The sequence below is a fragment of the Pinus tabuliformis genome, chromosome 9 (genome assembly GCF_031772625.1).
Source record: "Pinus tabuliformis cultivar Carrire ecotype Pingquan chromosome 9, CPIR1, whole genome shotgun sequence".
NCBI classification, from domain to species: domain Eukaryota; kingdom Viridiplantae; phylum Streptophyta; class Pinopsida; order Pinales; family Pinaceae; genus Pinus; species Pinus tabuliformis.
In genome coordinates, this window is record NC_142307.1 from 2,002,170,661 (window position 1) to 2,002,183,527 (window position 12,867).

Consider the following 12,867-nt stretch of genomic DNA (forward strand, 5'->3'; position numbering starts at 1 on the left):
CCCACGTGGGATTTGAACCAGTGACCTATCTCAAGGAGTGCCTTAACGGTGCACCCATTCACCATCAATCCAAAACCCCATGAGCTTGATATCAACTTATATTATAATTACATAAAATGATTAGATCAATTCAAAAAAATAACCATCAATCAAAAAATTCTAAAATATAAAAAATATTATTTATAATATAATTAAATATAAGTTGTCTCTTCGGAGACATCCGATAAAATTGGAACGATACAGAGAAGATTTTCATGGCCCCTGCGCAAGGATGACACGCACAAATCGAGAAATGGTCCAAATTTTTAACGAGTTTTAGATCAAGGCTGTCTTGGTGTCGTAAGGCGATTAGAGGTAAGGGCCAGCAAAACCCAGTTTGAATGGAGAAACGGCAGGGGGGGAATGCATGAAGCAGATTCGCTCCCCCCTGTAGCGCAGGGGCCAAAACTCTGTAGAATGGGCTTGGATCTTCAAGATCTAGCCTATTTTTGTGCACAGCCAGAGTCCAGGAAGAAGATCGAAGGCATACACAATAGATCGTGCAGAGCTTTCGCAGAACCAGTCATGCAAAAGGACAAACGTGTCAAAACGAGGTCGGTGTCGGAGGTTGGCTTTCAGCCAGAGCAGTTAGACATCAATCCAAGACCGGGCAGAGTTTATGCAGATCCAGGCAAGCAAAAGGAAAAACGAATCAAAACGGAGCCAGATCTGGAGTTTCGCCATCAGTCAAAGCAGGTAACTAATAATTGTTTTCAGATCCTGATTAAACCCCCTCAGGGGAAATCTCGATTAGTATGGGTTTATGCAGGAGATACCCCCATGCAGCTAAAACAACAAATTTGGGCAGAAATGGGGTATCCAGTTCAGACCCAGCATCTGGTCAGTGGAAGGCGGTCCCTTCAGGACTGTAGATCTCTGGAAAGTTATGAGATTGGGCCAGGATCAATCATTATTTTAAATCTCAGATTGAGAGGAGGGGCTCTGCCTCAGGGACAACCAAGCTCCTCAAGGGGAGGATCTACATCAAAACCTACAGGATCCTACCGCGACGCAGCAAAAGGGAAAGAACCACAAAAGGGGAAAGAACACTCAGCTGTTAATACATCTCCAGGGCAGTATATCGTGGATGAAGTTCCAGAGAGCCCCTCCATACCTCTGGATATCCCAGAGGTACAGGGCATTTTCTCAGATCTACAAAAAAAGGCAGTTATTTGTAGATTTAACGGCTTCTGGCCTAAAACGGATGCTTTGTACCAATGGATCCACACGGTTTGGACAACAAACTGCCAGATCCATCTATGCTCGAAGGGTTTCTTCATCGTAATCTTTCGCGTTGAAGAAGAAAGGGAAAAAGCACTCACTGAAGGACCATGGTTCTGGGGCAGTGCGGGATTATTTGTTACCCCTTGGTTCCCGGAGTTTGATCCAAATACCATGGTGGTATCAAGGATGCCGGTATGGGTAAGGTTGCATAACCTACCGATACATTTTTGGCACTTCAAGACCTTATCAGTTATAGGAAACACCCTTGGGAAGATGTTAAAGATCGATACTGAGAGACATTTAAAAGGAATCTTTACTTTTGCTAGAATATGTGTTGAGGTAGATCTCAGCCAAGGTCTACCGGAAAGCATCATTCTGCATTTCAACAATACACAATGGAAACAACCTTTGGACTATGAGAATACAACTTTCAGATGCAGGGGATGTCAACAAACATGCCATCTGTTCAATGCATGCAAAAGCCTTAACAAGAGCAAGCCACAACAAAGGAAGCACAAAGGATGGCAGAACATAGATTCTGTCATAAAGAAGAGAACCGCGGGAAAGAAAGCTCCCTCAGTATCAGAAGACGAAGAAACAGAAGCAGAGGAGGATGATACCACCATAGAGGAAGTTGAAATAGAGAACCAGAAGGAAAATATAGCAGTCAACAAGGATTCACAGCCACTCTCAAATCAGGCAGAGACCCAGCAAAATCAGGCAGAGATGACAAGCGTGGATCAAAGCATGGGAGGCATCAAACGGCAACATCACTCAGACACTTCAGATTCAGATAAAGAAACAGGACATCCGAAGGTAACAACACAGTTAGTCATTGCTTCAACCGAGGCCACTGTGGGAGAGTGGCGCAAGGTTGAAAAGAAAAAGGGGAGAAAAACCTGAAGCATGAGTTGCCGAAATCAGGTTTTTTCCCCTTTTCTTTCCTTCTCTTTTCTCTTCTTATTTCTTTGTGCACGTTAGTTGTCCTAACGCTGCGGGCCATATGGCATCTCTCTGCATGCTCTATTGCATAAGCTGGTGTAACTTTTCATTAATTCTTTAATAAAGGTTACCGTTTTTTCCTTGGAAAAAAAATAATTAAATATAAGTTTGTTCCATTAATACAAATAAAATTAATATTTAAAAGAAATATCACCATCTCTAAAATATTAATATGACATCAATTTATGATAAAACTAAATATAATTATTACATTTTAAATCAAACAATTTAAAATATTAATATAATATCCATTTATAACACAATTAAATAAAATTATTAAATAATATAAATAAAACAATATTTATAACTAAATTAAAATCTAAATTTACAAAAAAAACAAATAAATTTATAGTATAATTAATAAAATTATTGATTCAATACCAACACAATGCCAATTACATATCTCATCACATATATTTCTAAAGTTCAATTATATATCTTTAATGCACATTATTCATAATATTATTTCAAAATAGGTTACTGAAGATGCCCCTAATAATTAATTATAAAAATATAATATTCTTCTTATAATATAATTAACTCTATTGTCAATTCAATATAATAATAATACCAATTATACATCTTATCACATATATTCCTCAAGTTTAATTATATATTATTATAACATTTAATTATAAAAACATAGAATATATTGAAAAATATAATATTAAATTATAAATTGAAGTTGTACGGATGTTTATCATGCAATAATTGTAATAACCTTGAATTAAGAAGTAAAGTGCTTTAACGACGTAAGTAATTTAAAATTTTTAAATATTCTTTATTATTATAAATAAATATAATCAAGTATTCTTTTATTAGGAGAGAGAATTATAATAAATAATAGTAATAATTATAAAATAATTTAAATATCTATAAATATAAAATATAAGAGGTTATTTTCTGATAGTGATGGTAGTGGTTAACATCTATTAAGACCAATACGGTCTATTGGACTTAAAGAAAAAAAGAAATTAGTTGTGATTTTTCAAGATCTTATTTCTATGATCAAAGAGAAGGGAAAGAAGCGCTCCAAGATTACTATAGTTAAGTTGACTTAACAAGTCGAGAAGATTGGAATTGTGGTAAATGTTATTGAAATGAGAGTAGATGTGATTAAGAGTTGGGCACTTTAAGAGGAAGTGTTTTTCATCTTCCACCCTCTTAGTATTGCATTTATATATAAATTAGATTTGAATTTATATAATTATAATAAATCTAGAACTATTTTAATTTAGGATTTATCAAGTATTGAGAAGGATCAAATTTTTGAATTTAGACTTTTGTGATCCATATTAATTATAACAGCATCTTTCGCTAAGTCCACATGTTTCGAACCAACTAGTGTGGTTCATCTTCAGAACAAGATGAATCTAGGCAATGAAATAAATAGATGAAGAGAGTAGCTAACTAGCCACATCTAGTTTGACAAAAAAAAAAACAAACTCAAATTAATAATTAAGATTTGACCAAGAATCAAAAAGAATTTTAATTAATAATTAATATAATCGAATTCAAGCTTTTGTGATCCATAATTTAACTTGGAAACAATTTTAAACAATTTTAGAAGAAATCACATTGGTAGATTTAGGCTGACGCGTTTCGAACCAACTAGTGTGGTTCATCATCAGGACAAGATGAAAAATCAGATCATAGCAGAAAGTTAAATAGGGAGTCAAGACCTCCAAACAGCTAAGGGAAAAAGCGACTATATTTTTTTTTTCTTTTCTAAATATGACTAATTCTATTAATGTAACAAAAAATAGTACATGGAGGCACCGACCTCTGCAGATCCTGTCTCAGATTATGCCATGTTTAACAAACAATAACTGAAAATGACTGCTCTCATTAGGGAAACCAGTCCAAAACTAGAGGAGTGTGCTTCCCACACAGGGGAACCAGCCTATAAGACCATATTGGAATATTTTGTTGAACAAAACATCAAAATTGACAACAATTACAAAAAGAAACAGTAGAAAAGACCCCTAAGTTTGGTGAACAGGAGCTCAAAACCTGAAATAATCTGTCGCAGCTAGGTGTCATTAGGTGGCGGAGGTTCTTCCACAATCAGACACCTATATGCCTCCATGTCATCTTCCTCGTGCTGTTGAGTGCTCATCGTTGCTTCCATATTCATGTAGCCGCCTAGAATATTGTGTCCCTGAGTTGCGCCTGTTTGGTTCGGAGCTTCACCATGGGTTCTGCATGTCCTAGAGCTACTACCAGGAGTTTTCCTTTTGCTAGTGTTGGTCCGCTCCTAAGTGTTGCGAACCGGGACATTAGAGCTCTGAGGCTCTTCTCTGAAAGCGACTGAAATGGTTGCAATTATGCAAGGGCGTTCTAGCGTGCAACAAAACTGGAATTGGGTAGAGTGGCTGGGGTGCTACGTCGGGATAGAGGTAGCAGGCAGTTGTGGAGCATCTTCAACATGCCTAGAGTCGGCCGTCTATGCATGCCCCCTACTGCTACGGGTGGTGGGATAATGACCCGTGAGATGAGTCGTTGTCGATCGGGAGGAGGATTCTGAAGGGGTAGAGTCAGAGAGGGGCAACGAGGGGGGGAGAATCGCTCTTCCTTTGCTGCAGCCTCTTCTACAGCGCATCCTGTGACGCATACGAGGCATAGTCTCTTGGTTTAAATTGAGCCGATGAGGACTAGGAGGGGCAGAACAAGGGATGGAATGGCCAGTGGGAGTAGGAGAATAGGGAATTCAACGTTCAGAAGCAAGATTCAGGGCCGAAGCAGCAGTGCAAAAGCAGCAAAGCAGATTATTCTAGAAGTGGGCACCTTCTACCATTTCAATACAGCAAAGAATCTGGCAACGTCTCCCCGCTGTCGTGCACAAGCTCAACTTTGCAGCAACAGGAGGCAGTTGCAGTTCATAGGAGGTGGAACAGGGGGAAGGTGGTCCGAAATCGCCATCTTATGGATCAGAATGAGGTTTCCTCGGCCCGTAGAAAGCATTAAAATGGCATTAATTTCAGTGGTGAGCTTCTCGGTGGAAGCATGGGTGGCCATGTGGCCACGCCATTTGCCAACCCAGATTTGCTGCGCTATACCAACGCTTTTAATCATCCGCATCCAGGAAAAAAACGACTATATTTGATCGGATGGGAAAAAGTAATTTATTTAGAATTACTAATAAATTTATTATCAATATTAATATTTATTTATATATTTAAACATTTATTTATTCTAATTTATTTTTATAATTGGATCATTATGGGATAATATCTAACTAACCTAACCTCGAAGATAGAAATAATTACTATTTATCTATTTCTAACTAACCTAATATTATAATATAATCTAACTAACTTAACCATAAAAATAGAAATAATTATTAATTATTTATTTAATATTTTTTTTTTCTAAGTAAGGCTAAACTATTATATTACAGCAAGAGCAAAGTTACATCATCAAAATTACAACAGGGCCGCGGCCCTGTAAGATTTGTCCTGGGACAGACAGTAGACTCAGGAGTATTCATGCCAGGATTACATAGGATGGAAACTTAGAGCAACACTCATGTAGCTGACACATGGACAAAAACACGTGAAGAACACCGACACAGAACAGAGATAACAGAAAACCGACACAATTACATAGTGACAGAGTAACAGACACATATATAACCGCGGAGGGAGCTGACAGAGAAAAATTCTTGCTGTAAAACCTGGAGCGCGAGCTGGGCATGCTAATCTTCATCAGTTGTCTGCGGTTCATTCTCCGTCTTGCAGCAGGGAGGCTGGAGGATAGCCTTACCAGGGTTGCGCGTTCCACGGTCACTTGGGCCAGCGCCATAGTCACGAACAGGTTCACTCGGGCCTGCTCCCGGGTCATGTATGGGCCTCATCATATCAACAGCAGGGAATTCCATTTCCACAGTGGGAACAATCCCAGGAACACGCGGAGGGTTGGCACGGGGATTGCCTTCATCATCTTCCCAAGGATTGCTGCAGTGCTCCACAGAAACAGTCACGAAAAAAGTGGAATTGGCCAAGGTGCAAGGAAGGCGGTATCTCACCATTGGGTGCTCCGTATGCCCACAGTCCATTCTCGCTGGAGGTTCCACCATTCTGCCTCTGCCCGGGGGCCTTCCCCTCGGTCTTCTGCGCTCAGAGGTTTCTTCAATTGAGGAAGAAGTCGAGGGGGCTCTTCCACTGTAGCCGCCCCTTCCACTGTTACCCCTTCCACGATTGCGCTGCATCCTGGTCCTCTGTACAGGACGTTCAATTCCCCAACGAAACTGCAGATGACGGGTGTGCAACACCACTGTTGGCACAGGTTCACTGCCAGACCGAATTCTAGCCTCCCAATTGCCCAAAGCTGTGGCTGCAGAGCCTTGACCTTCACTCTCAAAGCCTGAATGAGAGCCGAGACACTGAACCTCCACCGCTTCCTTCGAAACCAGAACAAGAGCCAACGAGAGATGCGGGTATGTAATTCCACCAGTTTCCCAAGTACACAGCACTGCCAAATTCTCAGAATCGCAACTGGCTTGCTCGTAAGCCTGCCAATTGCCCAACTCTGTGGCTGCTAAACACTCACATTCGCTCTCAGGGCCTGAATGAGAGCCGAAGTGCTGAACCTCCGTCACCTCCTTCAAGACCAGAGCAGGTGCAGACGGGAAATGCGGGAGAATGTCCGAGAGTTTGCAGTTATGAAGCGCCATGTTTCGCTTCTCAAGACGCGCAATGAATGTCGACAGGACGCCACTGCCATCAACCTTAACTTCCTTCCTTAAATGCTGCGGGCTGGTGTAGTTATGGTGTGTCCTCCTGGCATGCGTGGCTCGTCCGGGCGGACACCTGCCCTTCGGACGAGCCTTATGCTCCATGTGTCTAGCAACCACCCGCATCCGGGGGAGAGAGATCCTTTTGCACCAGGGTGATGCAGTCTTTTTTGAGTTGTTCATCTTCAACTATGTCCAGGGGTCCTGAGAAGTGAGTTGATGTCTGGGTAACTCCTTGGTTAGCCAGTCTATCGGCTACCTTATTTGCTGTTCTTCACACATGCTGAAAGGTAAAGCTATGTGGATTTGTAAGCTTTGCTTCCAAGGCTTCCAACCTGCTCAAGAGTCTCCAGCTGGTCGCTACCTTGTCCGCTGTTGTTCCTGCTTGGATTTTCTTGGCTGCATTGATTAGGATGAGAGAATCGCCTTCAACCTCCAGTGGGAGGAAGTGAAGTTCCTCTGCGAAGCAGATCCCTTGCCAAAGTCCTTCCATTTCCGCTACATTATTGGTGTCTTTGCCGAGAGAGCCATAGTATATGTACATGGGTGTGCCTGTGTGACTTCTGATGATTCCTCCATAGCCTGCCGGACCAGGATTACCCTTTGCTGCTCCATCAAAGTTGAGCTTGAAAGAGTTGAGAGCCGGAGGGGACCAAGAGGATGGAGAGGTGGGGCCACGGGGGGGGCGTGTGGTGACCTTTGCAAAGGCTGAAAGGTCAAGATTCCATGCTTTAAAGATTTCCTTTTCTTGTTGCGTTTCTGGCATGTCAGTGTCATACCAGGTTCTGATAGCTAAGGTTTCCTGGACATTTCTTTTATAGATGAGCCACAGGGCGTCTATTGATCTGGAGGAGTTGTTGAAGATGCGTGAGTTACGCTCTTTCCAGAGCAGCCAGTACATGAAACCTGGAGTAAGATCCCATAAGGTGTTGAGTAGTTGGCTTCGAAACGGGTTCTTGTCCCAGTTCCTTATATTTTCCGTCACATCTTCGCTCCTTGGTGCTGTTCTTTTGTTGCAGTGCTCCACCCTCTCCCATAGTTGCTTTGCTAGTGGACTGGACTCCATTAAATGGCTGATTGTCTCAGTGTGGAGATTGCAGTTCGGGCATCTGGAGGGCTCGATGAATCCTCGTTTTAGCAAGTTATCCCAAGTGAGTATACGCCTCTTACTGAGCAACCATAGGAAGGTTGAGATTTTGGGCCAGAGCCCAGGAAGCCAGACTCGTGCCCAGATTTGGTCTTGATTCTCTTGGCTGTTTGAGTAGCGCAACTGATGTGCTTCTTTAGTGGTAAATGTGCCCTTGTGCCTGTGACCCCATCTGAGCTTGTCCTGCTGGTTGGAGTAGCGTATTTTACGTTGCACAAGTTCCTGGTCCAAGTCTGAGAATGTTTCACCTGCCCAGTCTCTTTGCCAGCTGTTTGCAGATCTCCATGTTTGGTATTCTTGATGGTGCGTTTGCTGCCAGAATTGATGCACGTGAATGAGGTTTTCTTGTTGCATATACGATTGCCAGAGTGGCATCTGGAATAGATTAGCCAGCTTGGGGAGCTGCTGCCACGAATCCTCCCAGAACTTGGCTGACGTACCTGAGTGTATTTCCCAAAAGCTATGTTCCTGTATGAAGCTGCTGTGTATCTTCGCCGCATTCCAGATTGGAGAGCCCTTGGCACTGGGGTTGATTCTGATTAGTTCTTGCCATTGACTTCCCATAGCGTATTTTGCTTGCCATAAGCGAGCCCAAGGTGTATGAGGCTTGGAGAGCCAGTTCCACCACATACGGGCTCCCATAGTGTTGTTGCTTTGAAGTGGATCTCAAAGCCCTAGACCTCCCTCTGTTTTGGGTTTACATACATCTTTCCAATTCACGAGGGCCCATTTACGGTTTCTGCCCGTGGAGCCCCAGAGGAAGTTTCGTTGAAGGTTGCGAATAGCTTTAAGGACCCATTTTGGAGCTGCCAGAGTGGAGAAGAGGTACAGCGGCATAGCTTGAAGGACAGACTTGATCAGGACCAATCTGCCGGCCATATTGAGAGCACGAAAGGTCCACGAAGAGAGTTTTGATTCCAGCTTATCAAGGAGGGATTGCCATGAGGCATTTTTAATAGCAGAAGCCGAGAGGGGCGCTCCAAGATATTTAGAGGGCAGATGGGAGATGGTGAATCCCAAGATTCTGGCTATGTTCCTTTGAGTGGAGGGGGGGGTATTGAAAAAGAAGAGCTGCGATTTGGAGGCGTTGATGGAGGTACCGGATGCTTCAGAGTAGAGGGAGAGGAGCGATTTAAACATGGAAGCTTCTTTTGAGGATGGGTGGCCAAATAACATGGTGTCGTCCACGAATTGTTGATGGGTCAGCGGATTGAGGCCATGAATGGAAATACCTTTGAGCTTGTGAGAGGCTGTGGCTGCTTTGAGTAGTCTGCTGAGACCCTCAGCCATTAAGACAAAAAGAAAAGGGGAGAGAGGATCCCCTTGTCTTATGCCACGAGAGGGCCGAAAGGGAGGAGAGGGGGATCCATTCAGAAGGACTGAAAAGCTAGGGGAGGTAATAAGGTTCATGATCCACCTGGTCCATGTAGCACTAAATCCAAAGGCTAAAAGCATTTTTTGGATAAAATTCCAACTAAGCTTATCAAAAGCTTTGGAGAGGTCGAGTTTTAGAATCATACCTGGTTTCTTGAGGATCTTTAAAGAGTGTATAACCTCGTTGGAAAGTATGATTCCATCCATAATCTGCCGTCCTTCCACATAGCCTGTCTGCTCCGGAGATATAAGCAGGGGGAGGAGAGGTTTGAGCCGATTTGCAATAACCATTGAGATAAGCTTATATATAACATTGCAGAGTGCGATAGGTCTGAAGTTCTCCGGCCTGTTGGGTTCTTCGCCTTTGGGAACCAGGGCTAGAAAAGTTGTATTGAGGGACGGTAGGATCCAATGCATGCTTCTGGATTCTTCAACCAGATTCCAAACTTCATTCTTGATGAGGTCCCAGAATTCGTGGAAAAAGTTAGCCGTGAAACCATCAGGACCTGGCGCTTTTCCATCCTTGAGTTGAGCCATGGCTTCTTCGACTTCTTGCATGGTCGTGGGCTGAAGTAATCTGTTGTTATGATCCTCAGTAATTATGCTTGGAATGTGCTGTGTGATGGCTCGGATTGCTGCTTCTCTGTTCTCAATGGGCTCCGTTAATATTTCCTTAAAATACCCTGTGAATTCCTTTTCCATATCCTCATGCTCTTCAATTCTTTCACCTTGTTGGTTGTTGATGAACGCTATGTTATTATGCATTCGCCGTTGAATGGTGGTCTTGTGGAAGAATTTTGTGTTCTTCTCCCCTTCTTTGAGCCAGTTGATTCTTGATTTTTGCCGCCAGAGTATTTCTTCTTGCTTCCTGCGTTCCTCGATTTGGTTCCATAGTTCCTGTTCTTGTTGTGCTTGTTCTTCTGTTCTGCCTTGGAGGATGAGGTTTTGTTGGAGTTTACTCATTTGCTGTTCTAGTTGGAAGCGCTTCTCCTGAATGTTGCCAAAACTTGTGCGATTCCAGATTTTGAGGACATGTTTCAGATTCTTTAGCTTTTGCTGAAATTGATACATTTTGGCACCCTGCGGCGGAATGTAGGCTGCCCAAGCATCGTTGACAACCTTTCTGAAGGTGGCGTTTGTGAGCCAGAATGCCTCGAATCTGAAGGGTCTGTTGCATTGATTGCCTGGTCTGGACCATTGTAGCAGAATTGGCCAGTGATCCGACCCGCCTTGTGGAAGGATGGAAGCATGAAAATCCCCTCCGAGATGGATTGCATTGTCAGAGAGAAAGAATCTATCAAGGCGGGAGGCTATGTGTTGTATGCCTCGTCGCTTGTTTGTCCATGTGAAAATTCCATTAGAGGTAGGGATGTCCATAAGATGGTTGGTTCGAATGAATTCTTTGAGGCTTTCGCTGTCACTGTCGAGCCCTATTCGGCCTCCCTGTTTCTCCGTCATTGATGTTATTATATTGAAGTCACCACCCCCAATCCATAGCGGGAATTGTCTGCTTTCATTGAGTTGAGCAAGCGTTTCCAGAAGTTCTATTTTTTGCTGAACTAATTGAGGGAAATAGACATTTGTAAGGTGGCCATGTATGCTGGTGCCAACGAGATGGAATGAGGCTTGAATGAAATGGAGTGTGGCGTGAAAGTCGTATAATGTGACTATCTGAGGGTTCCAAAAGATGGCTAAGCCTCCTGAGGCTCCAGAGGCATCAACAGAGATGGCTCTGCTTCCTGCCCAAACTTTGCCTCGGATTCGTTCAATAGCATCCGTGGTGCTTTTGGTTTCTTGCATAAAAACTATGGTTGGTTTTTCTTGCTGAATCAAGTGTTTGATCATTCTATGTTTTGAGGGACTGTTGAATCCTCTCACATTCCATGATATTAGCTTCATGTAAACTATGGTTTGGGTTTGTAGAATTTTGTCAACTTAGGGAATCGCCCCGATTCCATAAGTATTTCACCTAATGCTATTGTGCGTTGAAGTTATGTCTTTCGTCCTCTTTTCTTGAGATCCTTGAGTAGCTTTTTTCCATCCCATGGGCTGCCTCCCTGGATACCCAGGCTTTTATTATGCTGCGCCTTGGCTAGGACTCCTTCCAGCTTGTCGATCTGCCAAGGTTGAATGGAGTTGTATTCTTTTTGTTTGCATGTTGTTTCAAGTGTGAAGATATCTAATCCATCAATAGTGACATCCGCTTGATCTTCTTCCATAACAGTGTTGTCATCTAGAGCTTCCTCATCCTCTTCGTGCTGAAGCCTGAGAGCAAGAGTGACATCGGTTTCCATATTGGAGTCCTGCTGCTTGCTATCCTTTGAGGATTGTTCTTTGGAGAATGAGGAGGGACTGAAATTTGATATGGATTTGCCTTTCTCCATAGAGGGACTGGGTGTGGGTTTCATTGGATCAGGGTCAGAGACTTGCATGGGATCTGGGCGTGAGTGGGGTGGAGAGGGCGGAGAGGGTATGTGAGGGGACTCAGAACTGGGTTGGCCAATATTTTCTTGCGTTGCAAGAACGGAGAATTTATTCTGGTGGTCCGCTTTGGGAGTGTTTTCAATGACTGGCTGACTCTTTTTGGCATGCCTGCGGCGGTTGGGGATTTTGATGAAACCTTCCGAGTCCATTTCAGAGCCAGCAGCAGCTGCTTTGGACTGGACATTTAAGGGGCAGTCACGGAAGAGGTGACCGTGCTCATGACACTTACGACAGCGGAAGGGAATGTGTTCATAATCTAAAGATTGAGTCCATTCATAATCATCATGATAGAGCTTTACCGTGTCCGCGAGAGCGTTGGTAAGGTGCATCAGGACGCAGATCCTGGCATAAGAGGTGTACTTGCGAGTTTTTGTCTCAGCTGCAACTCTGATGAAGGTGCCCAGTTTGTTGCCTATGTCCGCAAGTATTTCTTCTCTCCAGTATTCTGCAGGGAGGGAGTACATCCTGATCCAGACGGGCGCCCAGCTGAAGTCCTCCTTGTCAGGATTGAATCTGGGTTTCCATTCAGTGAGGTAGAGGCCTGAAGAATTGAAGAAGTACGGCCCTCCTTCGAATATTCTCACTCTATCCTCCACACAGTGAAATATAGCGGTGAAGAAGCCCTTTGGTCCTAGTTGCAGAGTTATTTGACCTTTGGGCTTCCACTTTGAGGCTATCCAGCCTTGTAAGGCCCTTTCCGTTGGCCAGAAGCCTAAAAATTTTCCTATGAGTGCATGGTCTTGCATGTACTGGATTTCACCATTGATGCGTTGGCTGGGCAGGTCCACTTTGATGGGTTCAGCAGCTTTTGGGATGCAGGTGGCTGATGTAACTTTACGTTGAGTCGTTTTGGCTTTATCAG

At 43.3% G+C, this 12,867-nt stretch overlaps 1 non-coding gene across 1 annotated transcript; it reads left to right on the forward strand.

The window, feature by feature from the left end:
* Positions 1 to 204: 204 nt before the first annotated feature.
* LOC149157056 (U6 spliceosomal RNA) lies at positions 205 to 307 on the forward strand. Its single transcript, XR_016263834.1, has one exon. It is a non-coding gene; the product is annotated as a U6 spliceosomal RNA (small nuclear RNA).
* The last annotated feature ends 12,560 nt before the right edge of the window (positions 308 to 12,867 follow it).